A 13,847-nucleotide genomic window follows, 5' to 3' on the forward strand; every position below is an offset into this window, starting at 1 on the left:
GGTCCTAAAGGGTGCACTCTGCCTCCATTTCCGGAGGTGGGGGCCTGGGGCCAGCAAGACGTCTCTCTGCTCTTTGGAAAAGCTCTTCTGGAGCGTCCATCTGAGCCTTGTGGACAGCCCCGGCTCCAGCCCTCGCTGGCTCTCGGGCCAGGAGGGCAGCCTACGATTCCCACGGACCCAGCAACATCCCACGGAGGGTTGAGGGAGTGGCCGGGTGGGGACTGGGGACCTCCAGTGCCCGAGGGACCACCACTGCGCTCCCACGTGTCTGTCCTGGGAGGCCTGCCTGTCAGGGCTAAATCCTCCCAAGACCCCTGAACTGGGACGTCTCTCCTGCAGCAGCGCCTCTGGCCCTCCATTTCTAGCCTCCAGAAGGACCAGCACCAAGGGGCCAGTCGGTCCTGTCACTTGGGACCAGAATTCCATGCCCAAGTACAAGAAAATGTACTTGTCCCCTTTGGGGAAAAGGCAGGTTAGGTTTTGGGGAGCAAAGATTTATCCTTAATCATGACTTGCCATATAACCTCCACTCAAGAGAGTGCCTTAACTCTTCTGAGCCTCAGTTTCCCCTATGTAACTCAGTTTCGTAAGATCATGCCTGTCGTCAGCTTGCATCTGCTAAGCCCCGTATTAATCATCGTGGGCCCCGTGGCACACAGAACAGTGCTCGAGCCCTAAATAGGCAGCTCGCCGAACCAGGCCTACCACGTCGCCAGCACCCAGCTGACCAAGGATTTCAGCCCTCCGGAGCCCTCCGCACCCCCACCGAGGGAAGCACAGCCTTGCCTGCTAACAGGCTGTCAGGAAGGCTCCATCCCCTTCCTCCTGTGCAGGCCAGACCAGGACACAAAAAGAGAAAGAGCAGAGGGGCCAGGGCCAGGACCCCTGTGGGTGACACCTGGTTCAGGGGCCGCGTGAACACTGGCGTTTCTGGAACGTCCCCCGGGTCTTCACCAGGTGGCCCCTGCCGAGGGGACCTAGGAGACACCTCTGGAAAGCACATCCACAGAAGACCACTCGTGCATGGCTCTCCAAGGAAACAAGATTTTCTCTTCTTTAAAAATTGTGTGCAATTTCAGCATCACACGCCGGTTGGCGGGCCAGAGAAAAGCAGCAAAAAGAAGGCCATTTCATATTTGTAAAGTTGGAACACGTAAAGTCTAGCAGTCCAGCTGGCCTGCGCTCCAGGGTGATTCTCGGCGCCCTGACCCCCTCCCCTGCCCCAGTACCCCCACCCCGCCTCTGCGGAGGGAGAGAGGGTGCTCCTGTCCTGAGCTCGCTCCCTTACTGCATCCAAGAAACTCCGGCTTCTCGCTTCATGCAGCTACTCTCTGGATGTCTGTCATCGGGGACCCCTGTGCCCCCAAGCCCATCTCGTCTCAGGGCCAGGCCACCCCTGTTCTGGTGCCAGTTCTGCTGTGGATGCCCTTGGGCTCAGCCCTGCCCTCTCGGGGGGTCAGTGCCCCATCTGTGAAGCCGAGGTCAGTGCCTGCACTGCTGCTGGCTGGTGGCCGTGAGACCCCGGGAGTATGAGCTGGTTGTCCAGACATCGGCTCTGGCCCACTCCTCCAGGAAGCCTCCCGGAGAGACCCCGTCCCCGGCTCAGCAGCCCCAGGCAGCTCGAACCGTCTGTTCATCCGCAGAGGTTTCCTGGGCAGCTTGGATGTGCGGTCAACAGAGCGCGCAGCGTGAACAAGGCAGCACGGTCTCCGTCCTCGTGGGGCTGGTGGCCCTCGTCACTTGGGCAGCCTGGGTCCCTTACCTGGCCAGCACCTCCCATTACTCCCTCTGGGGTGAGGGGGCTGGGTAGTAAGCAGGGGCTGGATGTTGCACTTCTCCTAATGTCTCCGTCCAGACACCTGGTTGCAGGAAGAGATACCCTCTCCACCTGGCTGAAACCAGAAGCAGATTAATCAGGAGCCAGGTCTGGAACCAGGAGGTGGATTGCTGTCACTACTGTCCAGATGTCCCCCTCCCTGTCTCCTGTTTCTTTCCCCCAGTGGGTTTGCTTCATTTGTCTCTCTCCGCAGCAGACCCGGCCTCCTTGCTTCTCTGTACTTGCAGCAAAAGTGGCCATGCTACACGTCTCTGGCCTCAGTCCAAAGTCTGCCCCAGGACCAACCTAAATCACCACGTACTGCTTCCGCTCTACAGGAGGTAGAACGTGAGGAGCCAGCTTGTACTGAGCAGCCCCACTCCCAGCCCTCCAGCTTCGGCCCAGGTGCGGATGGGCAGGCCACAAAGTGACAGCAACCACAGCGCGAATTTACTGAGTCCTACTATGTGCCCGGCGCTGTGGAAACGAGGTACACACGAGCGGACTCTTGTTGAACCTACGTAACAACTCTCTGATGTTACGAGGGTTACCCCTGCTGCGAGTCCAGAACCGCTAAGTCCCACGCCTTGGGGGGCCCCCGAACCCGGCGCTGTTCCAGCTCTGAGCAAGACAGGTGCACCACCAGCTAGGACAAGGCCCCAGGGAGGTGAGACACTGAGATGACGAGGGGTGATAGCTGGGGTGCTCCAGGAGCAAGGGGCTGATGGCCCAAGAGCCAGGTGAGGCCAGGAGAACCCAAGGTGGTGCCTAAGCGCAGAGCTTCACAGGGATATTTGGGGAAGTGGTTTATGGAAGGAGGTTTTCAGGAGGAGGAGGGAAGCAGGATGGGCCAGGGACAAAGGTAAGCAAGGATGCGGTCTCAGCTGAGGTGGCTTTCCCTGACCCCACAGGAGGCTGTGGGGTGAGATGTGCCAGAGACAGTCCCACCGGACACCACTGCGCACTGTGACGGTCAGTCACCGAGTGGAGCCATCCACACAGGCAGCCCCTCTGCAGGCATCAGCGGGTGGACACACCAGTCCAGTAATGAGGTGTGGCTGTGGCACCCACAACCCCCTGAACATAGGCCCAGCAGCTCTCAGCACCCATTGCTTCTCGCGCGAAGTTCACTCCACTGGGTACTATGTCTCCAGGACTGTGTGGTCATGATGTCTGGGGGGACGTTCCAAGGGAGGTTAGAGAAGCGAACTCCTATAGCTGTTCCGGAGGCCATAACTGGTTCTCATTTCCCTTTTGCATGACCCATGCTGAATTTTCATCCCTCTGCCGGCCCAGGTGGCTCGTCTTCTGGGGTGACCCAGATTCTCATCCCCGTAGGGACTCATGCCCTCTGTTCACTGTACTTGCACACTCATGGTAAAAGTGGGCACGGTGGGTCGAAGCGGGGCTCACTGTGACCCCGATGGAAGCACCCCCCGCCCATGGGAGCCAGGACCTCCAGATTCAAGGGTGGAAAGTTGCCAGGACAGGAAGCCCTGAGTCCTCAAGAGCTCACTGGAAGGAACAGGGCCGGCCGTAACCACTTTGATCCCTTGGCTCCCAGACCCACCTCCTCTACCTGTGGAGCAGCTGTTGGTTTAAGGAGCATAGCACATCCTGCAGGCGGCTCCCTGTCCTGGCGGGGTGATACCTCCAAGCTGGCACCTTACCTGTGTATTTATTTCACTGCTTTGCCAGGACAAAGCTTCCAGTGGAGCAGATTGGTGGGGCAGTGGCTGCCGCACTCACATGCCCTCTGTTGCTCCTTCTTTGCTGCCAAAGGAGTCCCTTGGCCTGCAGGTCTTTGCTGAGGGCTCTCTGACCCTAGGACGGTGGTCCTGGCTGAGGCCTGTGGGCAGGAAAGACAGACCCTCAGCTCCCCTGGTGCAGTCTGTGTGGGAACAGACACCTGAGACAACTAGCCCTCCCCAAGGCTGATCTCTCTTACATCACCCGAAGAGGGGCTCTTTGATGTCTTGAATAAGGGAAAGGAAGAATAAAACCAGGTTTAATCTCTAACAAGGCGTTCTGCTACACATGATATTTGGGAATACGATTTAAATCAACTTGGCCAGGGACAGGGTGTATCCCCAGGAAATGGGGAAACTTTCTTCTTGGGAAGACATGGTGCCTCTGTCTTCCAAGCCCTAGGCCAGAGTCCAGACACCAGTACTGGTTCTGGCTCTGTCAGGTTTCACAGAGGTTCCGTGGATGAGCCCTGCCCCTCCCTAGGCCTGGGCCCCCATCTCAGGATGAGAGGCGCAGGACTGACCTCTGAAACCTCTTTCAGCTCCAACATTTCCTGCTTCTTGGAATCTCTTTTTCTTATCCAGAGCCGAGGAAGCCAAGAGGAGGAAGAGCAAGCTGAGGCTCCTTTAGAAAACAAACCAGAAGTTTCTTGCAAAGTGAGAAGCGTATCTACCCTATGACCCAAGAATTCTATTCCTTGGTAATTACCAAAGAGGATGAACACATATGTTCGCAAAAAGACTTGTACAAGAATGCTTACAGCAGCCTTATTCCTAAGAGCCAACTAGAAGTAACCCAAGTACCCAAAAGGTGAATGGATAAACTAATTGTGGGATGTTCATATGATGGAATTACTCAGCAGACACTCAGATCACACTATTCCAACTGTAGAGACACAGCATGGGCAGATGGGTGAGAAAAGCCAGACATGAGTATACACTGCATGATTCCATTTATATGAAATTCTAGAACACGCAAAACTGCTCTCTGGGAATGACAATCAGAAAGCAGTGGGGGGCAGCCCGGTTGGCTCAGCGGTTTAATGCCACCTTCAGCCCAGGGCATGATCCTGGAGACCTGGGATCAAGTCCCGCGTCAGGCTCCCTGCATGGAGCCTGCTTCTCCCTCTGCCTGTGTCTCTGCCTCTCTCTCTCTCTCTCTCTCCTCTCTCTCTCTCCCTCTCTCTCATGAATAAATAAATAAAATCTTTGAAAAAAAAAAAAGAAAGCAGTGGGTAAGGGGAGAAGGCTGAGAGAATTTTCTGGGGTGATGAAAATGTCCTATATTTTCTTTTGACTGCTGGTTATAAAGGTGTATACAACTGTCAAAATATTGAACAATTAGAATCTGTGCATATTCATGCATGTAGATAATGCTTTAATTTTACAAAGTAAAATCAAAAAAGGAAGAGAAAGAAAAACAGCCACACAGGAAAGCTGGTTCTGGGTTTCCAGCCAAGGCCAGCCCCACCCTCTCAGGGAGATTGTTTGTCCTGTTAGTGTTTGGCAGTTTCCAGACCAGGGACCAAGGGTCGTACTTGGCCACTTTCACAAGCATGTTATCAAGGGAGGAGACCACAGGGGTAGAGATGAGCAGGGAGGGAGGGCATCCAAGAAGCAGCTGGTAAGTTCACCAGCTACAGCCCGGGAAAAGGGATCATCTATTCTTGGAGCATCTACTATGTACCAGACACTGTGGTAGGCACTGGAGATACAGCAATGGCCAAGAGACATGGTCCCTACCCTCACGGAGCCCTCTGGCAGACAGAGACATGGAACAATTAATCATGCCAACAAGCACCTCACCCTTGGGCTGGGCCACAGTCTGAAAAGCAGAAGCACAAGGAGCTCCAAGATCACATGCTTGGGGTTCCCTCTTCACTTGTGTCTAGAAAGGCCTCTCAGGGGCCATGAGTACAGAACTGAGCTCTGAATTATCAGAAGATGTTAACCAGGTGAAAAGTTCAAGTGAGAGCCTCCTGCTCCAAAAGCCAGAGCAGAGAGAACCTGACACAGGAATCACAAAATTAGGTGTCTAGGAGAGGCCAGGTGGGCAGCAGAAACGGTGGAAATGTGGAGCATTGGGCACCCAAGTCACTCTGGTGGTGGGGACCTCAGATGCCTTGAGTACACAGGGCCCATCTGCAGAGAGAGGAGGTGATGCTTGCCCTGCAGGACTGCAGGCCTAGCGTTGCCCCATTATCATGCTTTTTTCTTTTAATTTAAAAAGATTTATTTATTTGAGAGAGAGAGAGGGGGGAGGGGCAGAAGGAGAGGCAGAGAATCTCAAGCAGACTTTATGCTGAACATGGAGCCCAATGCGAGGCTCAGTCCCACAACCCTGAGATTATGACTTGAGCTAAAATCAAGAGTCGGATGCTTGGGTGACGGGCACTGAGGGGGTACTTGACGGGATGAGCACTGGGTGTTATGCTATATATTGGCATATTGAACTCCAATAAAAAAATATACACAAAAAAAGTCAGATGCTTAACCGACTGAGCCACCTAGACATACCACCCCTCTCCATCATTCTGCTTTTCAAGAAAACCTAGAAATCTGGAGTTTTTAAAAATGTAAATTCGAATCTATTTTTAAATCTTGACTCAGTTTTTTTTTAATCATTTCTATAAATTCAAAGCAACTCCAAACAAAATCCCAGAAGGATTTTTTTTTAATTTTTCAAGCTGGTTATAATATTTATACAGAAAAGCAAAGACCCTAGAATACCCAAAAACAATTCTGAAGAAGAGCAACAAAGAAGACTCACACTACCCAATTTCCAGATTTAGTATAAAGATCAGATCAGGACATTATATTATTGGCAAAAGGACAGATTCACACATCAGTGGGATGGAAGAAATAGGCTGACGTATATATAATCCATTGTTTTTTTTTTTAAAGATTTATTTTTATTTTATGATAGAGAGAGACAGAGAGACAGACAGGCAGAGGGAGAAGCAGGCTCCATGCCAGGAGCCCGACACAGGGCTCGATCCCGGGACTCCAGGACTGCACCCTGGGCCAAAGGCAGGCGCGAAACCGCTGAGCCACCCAGGGATCCCCAATCCATTGGTTTTTTACAAACGTACAAAGACAATTCAATGAAGAGAGGATATTCCTTTCAGAAATGGTATGTCCGTGCGACAGGCCCCCATGACCCTCACTTCCTGGTCATGTAACTCTCTCTCCTTGAGTGTGGGTGGGACATAAGACTTGCTTATAATCAACAGAATATGACAAAGTGATGGGATATTGCTCCTGTGACTGTTACATTGTAGAAGACTCCATCCTGCTAGCCACTGCTCCAGAGTCTCTCTGGCTGGCTTAATAGAATGAGCAGTTGTGTTTGGAAAGTCCATGTGACAAGGATCTGTGGGTGACCTCTAGTTGCTGAAGGTGACCAGCAGGAAGCCAGGGCATTCAGTCCCACAACTGCAAGGAACTGAATCCCACCAACTTGAAAGCAGATTCTTTCTGGCCAGGCCTGAAGATGAGAACACAGCCCAACCAACACCCAGATTTCAGCCTAGTAGGACCCTAAAAATAGGCCAAGTAAGCTATGCCAGACTCCTTTCAGAAAATATGAGATAATAAAATGTGTGTTGTTTTAAGCCACTAAGTTTGTGGCAATTTATGATGCTACATAGAAAAGTAATAAAATCCATATGTCATACCATATGTCATACCATACACAAAATTTAACTCAAAATGAATTGTAGGTCTAAATGTAAAATCATAAACCTAATAGAGAAAAAAACCCCACTGAACACAGGTATATTCGAATAGGCATGGCCAAGATAGGAGCCACCGGGCAGGTGGGAGTAGTGATGGAGAGAGGGCACAATGTGGTCCACTAGGACCTGGGGTCAGAGTAACCTAAAGTAGTGTGGAAACAGCCTGGAGCTTCAGCTCCAGGATCTCTAGTGGCATCTCTGTCCCCTCTGGTCTCTTGCTCCAATAGCCCAGTTGCTCTGTATTCCCTAGTCTGGTCCAAACCTGACTGGCTTAGCTAATGCCAGCCCCATGGGTCAGAGTCCTTTGCCCCAAGCGCTTTCATAGGAGGCTGAGCAGCTTACAGGTGCTTACAGGGTCAGTGCTCATGCCAGGTCTAATTAGTTTCCATCCCTGTGCACAGTCAGCCATTGCCACCTCCTGGTGAGGCCACAGGAGGAACACTGTTAGGTGTAGTGATGGACACATCGGAAAGTTGATCTGCTCTCTGTGCCTCGACCTCCTCTGCTGCCCACAAAGGCCCAGTCCCTTCCGTGCCCACATCCCATGGTTTCCTGTGGCCTTCCAGTGCCTCCTCTGTAATCACTGCTTCCACCTGAACTCCTGCTGGGCTGCTGGGACCACAAACCCAGGCCAACTGCAGCTGCCCAATAGCCCCAGCTGAGGAGGCTGGAAAGCAACTCTGCAAGGACAGGTGTGGGGTGGGTATAGAAAACTACTTGGGAAGTACAGGGCCCATCCTTTTCTAAGAAATTCCTCTGGGGAAATAGGCAGCGTAGCCTTGAGTCACCACTGACAACCGGCGCCAAGGGAACTCTGGGTGGTGAAAATTCACAGATGCCCGTGTGTGCCACAGCTGTGTGTGCAGGGAGCAGGAGATGGGAAAATGTTCAAGTAAACAAACAGCATGTCTCATGATCCAAGCAAGTCTCAGCAGGGCCCCCTAGCAGCATCTGTGCAGGTAGGTGCAGAGGGGTCCTTCAAAACCAGAGCTCAGTGGAGGGTGCTAGGCACCCAGGTTAAAGGCGGGCTGAGTTCTATGCTGCCTCGGCTGACCCCCAGATCGGTCCCTGGCACAGCCCCCCACAAACCCCTTCTGCATTCTTTCATCTGTGGACAGAGCCCCCAGGGACTGTGGGTGCAGACAGGACAGGGTGGGGACCATGACTCCTGGAATGTCCAAAGGACACCAAATCTGTTTCAAGAATTGCGAAATGTGAATCTCAGTTCCTTTTTGTCCTGCGGTGCCATAAACGTGCCAACATCTTCAGCAAGCTAGAAAAGTAGAATAAAGGAAACTGGGACCAGCAGAAAGAAGGCTATGCCAGGCAGCCGACCAGTTTATGTCCAGAAAGGGAGGTGAAACCATCCAAGGACAGATGGGGGTCTCATGCCCCCTGCAACGTCTCCGTGGCTTGTCCCCAGATGTATGTTGCTACGGCAATGAGGAGGGAAGGTCCAACTGGGCAGACCATGAAAATGTCTCAGGGGAGGAAGTTGGAGAGGGGCTATGTGCTTGTTCCATTGCGTACCCAACAAGTTTTTGTCAACTTATATTCATTTGAGGAGATTTGAGGATGTCACATTGCCTCACCCTAGGGCTGACCAGAGGCCTCCAGGTGCCTACGTCCTAACGTGACCCAAGATATAGAGGGCTCCATTCTGGGAGGCTTCCTAGTGGAAAGACATGTGGGAGTGGGTCTGAAAAGATGCAGTGACCATGGGTCATGGGGTCATGGGGCACGCAGCAGGACAGAGCACTCCCAGTGGGGGTGGCACCAAGGCCACTGCAGGAATTAGCAAGCTGCATCCAATGGGATGGGAAGAAACTGGAAGATCCCCCCATTTGGCAGGAAGAGCTGCCAAGTGGACCAGAGTCAGGCAGAGAACCAGAGCCTGAAGTTCATCTTGCCCCAGTCAGTGGCTGTTAGTATCTGCCTTCGGCTGCCACCCACTCCTGCCATCTAGAAGCTCACTGACATCTATGAGGTCTAGCTGGGACTGCCACCCAGGACAGTCTCAGGAGGCCTCAGTATGTGGCCTGGGCTTCCTTACAACATGGTAGCTGAGTTCTAAGGGCAACCATTCCAAGAGAGAAAGAGCAAGGAGGAAACCATGTTGCTTTGTTTAGGCTTCATAAGTCACGCAGAGTCACTTCCATCATTTCCTATTGGTCAGAGCAGTTATAAAGATCTAGCAGGTCCACATAAGAAACGTAGACTCTACCTCTTGGAAGAGGAACATCAGTGCCATCTTACAAGAGCGTGGGGGATGGCATACCCATATTGGTGTAATCGTCTTTGGAAAAAAGTGACTACCTCCCAGAAGCAAACAAAATGGATTTAAGTCTTGAAGGATGAGCTGGAGTCAGCCAGGTTATGGGAAGGAGCATTCTAGGCAGAGAGAATAGCATCGGGAACAACACTGAGATGGGGAGGAGCTGCATATCAGAGCACCAAAGAGAAGACCTATGTTCTTACAATGAGGGTACGCAGGTACAGAAAGTAAGGCTGGAAAGGTGGGCAGGGCCAGAGGGGGCAGGGTTCCAGAAGCCATGAGTGGGTTTAAGTTGTGAGCCTAAGGGCATTCTGAAGCCACCAAGTGACTTGATCGAGCAGATATTCTGGAATGCTTAAAGTGCTGCCATGGGGAAATGGGTCAGAAGGGGTAAGAGTGGATGAATGAAGAGATGGGTCTGGGAACAGAGGAGAAAGGATGATCCTCTCTGGGGGTATGAAGAAGGCAAGGTGGGAGAAGGCAGGGTGGACTGGCCGTATGGTGCCAGGCGAAGAGGGAGAGCTGTCTCAGAGGGGAACACCAGCCAATGTGAACAAAGAGCTGGCCATGAGATGTCCCTTGATGTGCTGAAGGAACCTTTTAAATTATCAAGAATGGGTACAAATACTCCGGAGGCCCTCAAGGTAAACGTCATGTTTCTTGGCACTGCTAAATGACATGTCTTGGTCCTTCTAAATGAAATATAATCCATTTGGAAACTCTGTTTGCCAAGGTTGTAAAGATCCAATACCAGCCATGGTTTCGTGGCTTCTTCCTCTGCCTGGGGTCATCTGAGGACTCCAGGACTCAGCTACCCAGGATCTAGCAGGCAAGGCCCACTTCTCAGCTGGAGTGTCCCATGCTGGGGATCCTGGTTCAGCAAGGAGAGACCCATTTGCAGATAGATGTCTCTAGACCCAGATCTGCCCCCAGGAGTGTGGTTGGTGCTGCCAGAGACAGGACATCTCAACATCCTTGCTGCCCACAGACCAGCCACTTCTTGGTGGTGAGTCTCTATCATTTTCCAAAAGCCCAGCTCCTTATGTTGGGCCTCTCCTTCCTCCTCTATCAAGGTCCACAGCCCATCCTCTCCCACCTGTGCTGTCTAGTACAGTCCTGCCAATGGGCTGTCATATTCATAAGCAAAGCCTCTCTGAGATCAGTCCAGAAACAGCCAAGCCACTCATTTCTTCCACTGGGCCTAAGGTAAGTTGCTGAGCTCCACGTTCTGGGGGTGGGGTGGGGGGCGCTCCAACATTCTATGGTGTTGACAGCAGTGGAAAGCAAGCCCCAGGCACATGTTTAAGTAAATCATTCTGCTGCATTGCCCACAGATAATGGTGTTTCCAGTTTCCCCACCCGTGGAGGGAAGGGATGGCCTGTCTTGCCTCTGAGGGCCCCTCCAACCCTGCTACGCTGAGATTCCAGGTGAATAGAGCCCAATTCAGCAGCAACCACATCAGGATGGGGGGGGGGGGTGCTCTTCCCCAGGCCTGCTGACAGACAGTCCCTCCAGCTACTCCCAAAACAACAGACAGCCACCGCCCAGGGAGACAACAAAGTCTGCCTTTTCTTGCCTCCCGACATGTGCTTCTAAGACAAAACCCAACATACTCTTCACAGCCACCTGGTTGCTCCTACAAGCTGCCGGATGGATTCCAATGAAATGTTAAGGATCTCGGACCTTCAGGATCTCAGTCTGGCCAGAAGCCAAGGGCTGATCTGGAGTGTGGATGAAGGGGGTGAGTTTTAAGACTCCAGGTGCTCCATGTCACCTGGCTCTGACCTGGTGGGAGCCAGGACAGCAAGTGTCTTCACCAAAGCTGGGTGAAGTTTGATGGCAGGAGCAGGGGTTTCCCAGTTAGAATCATGCTCTGGACTTCTAGCCAGGCCTCATTGCTGGGATTGACTCATGGGGCCCTGAGTCTGTTCTGAGGTCCCAGGCGGCCTCTCCATTTAGAGCCCAAGGTGTCTGTTTTCTCTTGACCTCCTGTCTGTCACTGTCAGCCCCTCTAGTGGACTGCTTTCTCCTGTAAGTGCTCCCACTCCACCCTCAACCACAAGTCATACTCTCCTCTTCGTAAGCTGCCTGGGGCTGGAGTCTGGGGTGGTTCCAAGGCAACGCCAGCAGGCTCGGACCCTATCTTGGAACCAGATAACAACTCCTCACTTATCAAGCAACTATTGTGTCTGATGATCAATAAGATGATGGCCACATATGTCTCACAGAATCCCCATTTCACCAAGGAGGACACCCAGACTCAGTGAGTGGAGTGTTTTACCCAAGGACACACAGTCAGGATTCAAACCAGGCCTGTCTGAACCCAAGATCATCACTCACTCTCCACACACATCCTTACCCTAATTCCCACCACTGAATTGTGAACTTCTGCAAGGCTTCTCATTTGTCCCCTCCTTAGGTGGGACAGGATGGGTAGAGGGAGCTGGAGTTTGTGTGTCTCTTCCCCCCAGGTTGGTTAAGTTCTGATAAAATCCCCAAAGTTTAAGTTCTGGTAAGATAGTTTCTCCTGGTCTGTTGAGAACAGAATGCTCTGGCAAATTTCAATAGGGTTCCTTCCCCCATGCCTCTGCCAAAAGCACGAGGGGATTTTTTTTCTCTGATAGCCACTGTGAGAACCAGGTAGAGTTTCTGGAGGTAAAACTCACAAAAGTCTTGGGAACCCCCATAATGGGGTCCCCCTAGAGTTTTTAATTCTCAGACTTGTCCTCATTGAGCCTACAGTAGTTCCTTAAGTACAGTTCAGGCTTTCCAGCTCTCGTGTTGTTCCTGCCTTGGGTGTCTGCTCTGATGAGTGGCTCCCTTTATCCAGCCTGCCTGTTTTCCCCAATCCGGAGGCTACCGATTTTCCTTGTGACCTTACTTCTCTGACAGATCTAGGAAGAGTTGTTGATTTTTAGTTGGTTAAATGGTTTGCTTATTGTTGGTGGAGTGGTGACTTGTAAGCTCCTTATGTGCTGGACTGGAGACAGGAAGCCCCTTCTCTACCTTCCAATGCCTGCTTGCCAGCAATTTCTCCCCAGTCACAGACAGGCCCATGCAGGTGACTCTCTGGAGCCAGAAAGGCAGAAAGTGAAGCATCTACACTGGAGAGATTACGTTTGACTAAGAAAGTGGACTAGCAGGTGGCACAGGGACCAGAGCCACCTCCACTTCTCTCTTGTCTCTGTCCTTTGGCCTCACTCCCTTCCCGTTGGAGGTACCACCAAGTTCCAGGACATGCACACGCTTGGTCTAAAGCACTCTCCCGACGTACCAGCTCACCTGGGCTCCCTTCTAACTTTCCTAGTTAACTCAGACCCATCCTCCTGGAACAACTCTGGCAACCTGGCCCCCAATCTAGTTTGGGGTTTTCTGCAACAGTGTCATGGAACAGAGCCTGGCACATGGAAGGTCTTCAATAAATGTTTGCAGCAGAATTAAGAGCGTGGAAACATTCTCTTCCTTCAGTGTGTGTGGAAGTAATCACATATGCATTGGGATGCTGGGTATAACGTCCATCTTCTCACTCCCCTCTAGGCCATGAGGATTTATTTTTTCATAACTGTATTCCCTACAGTTAGCACAATGTGACCTACAGTAGGTGCTCAATAAATGCTTAGTGACTGGCTGAAAGGATGACGAGGGGTGAGTGGGTCCCTCGGCCAGCTGAAGATTTAGATGTGCGCAGGAGGCCACATCAATGTATGCAGCAGCAGGAGTGGGAAAGCGCTTACCCAGGAGGCTGAACTCACTGGGTTTCTGGGGAGACTGTCAGCAAGACAATCTTGCGCCTGGAGGCCAAATTCCTTATGGATTAGGCAAAGGTGTGTTTTTTAGTGGGTGCACTGGGGTGGCTGGGAAAGGAGGCATTTTGCTGCAGTCTGTAGCTCATGTCAAAGGTAAGCAGGAAGACAGCGGGCAGGCCCAAGAGGAGGACCAGACACCCAGCTTGTCCTGACCAGTTCATCAGGACCAGACACTCAGAAACCAGTCAGCATTCCCGGTAGCTCCTGACTCACACACAGCCTCCAGGCAGGGGTCAGAAACAGCCCCTTTAACCTAGGGTCTGGGGCTCCTTGTTGGTGGGGAAGGTTGAGATCCTGGACAGCAGGCTGTAGGAAGCTGAGCAGGATGGTGGAGGCTTGTGGGGCTCTCAGTGAGGTGAGGATGAGGATCCTGGCAGGAAAGGCTGATGTCAGGAAGAGGTCCTCTCTGAGTGAGCCCTCAGGGAAGGGGGTGGAGGACCGGCCCTTACAGAGCTAGCCTTAGA

At 52.1% G+C, this 13,847-nt stretch overlaps 1 long non-coding RNA gene across 2 annotated transcripts in view; it reads right to left on the reverse strand.

The window, feature by feature from the left end:
- Window positions 1-1,246: 1,246 nt before the first annotated feature.
- Window positions 1,247-13,847, reverse strand: part of LOC111092925 — a 28,874-nt gene continuing 16,273 nt past the window's right edge. Inside the window, exons 4-5 of one of the 2 annotated variants that reach the window (XR_005355828.1) lie at window positions 3,487-3,665; window positions 1,247-1,892 (exon numbers count right to left, since the gene is read on the reverse strand). This is a non-coding gene — a long non-coding RNA (uncharacterized LOC111092925). Of the gene's footprint in view, window positions 3,666-13,847 lie in introns of both variants that reach the window. The other variant, XR_005355827.1, reaches the window with a different exon arrangement.

Source organism: Canis lupus, chromosome 2 (genome assembly GCF_011100685.1).
Source record: "Canis lupus familiaris isolate Mischka breed German Shepherd chromosome 2, alternate assembly UU_Cfam_GSD_1.0, whole genome shotgun sequence".
Classification (NCBI taxonomy): domain Eukaryota; kingdom Metazoa; phylum Chordata; class Mammalia; order Carnivora; family Canidae; genus Canis; species Canis lupus.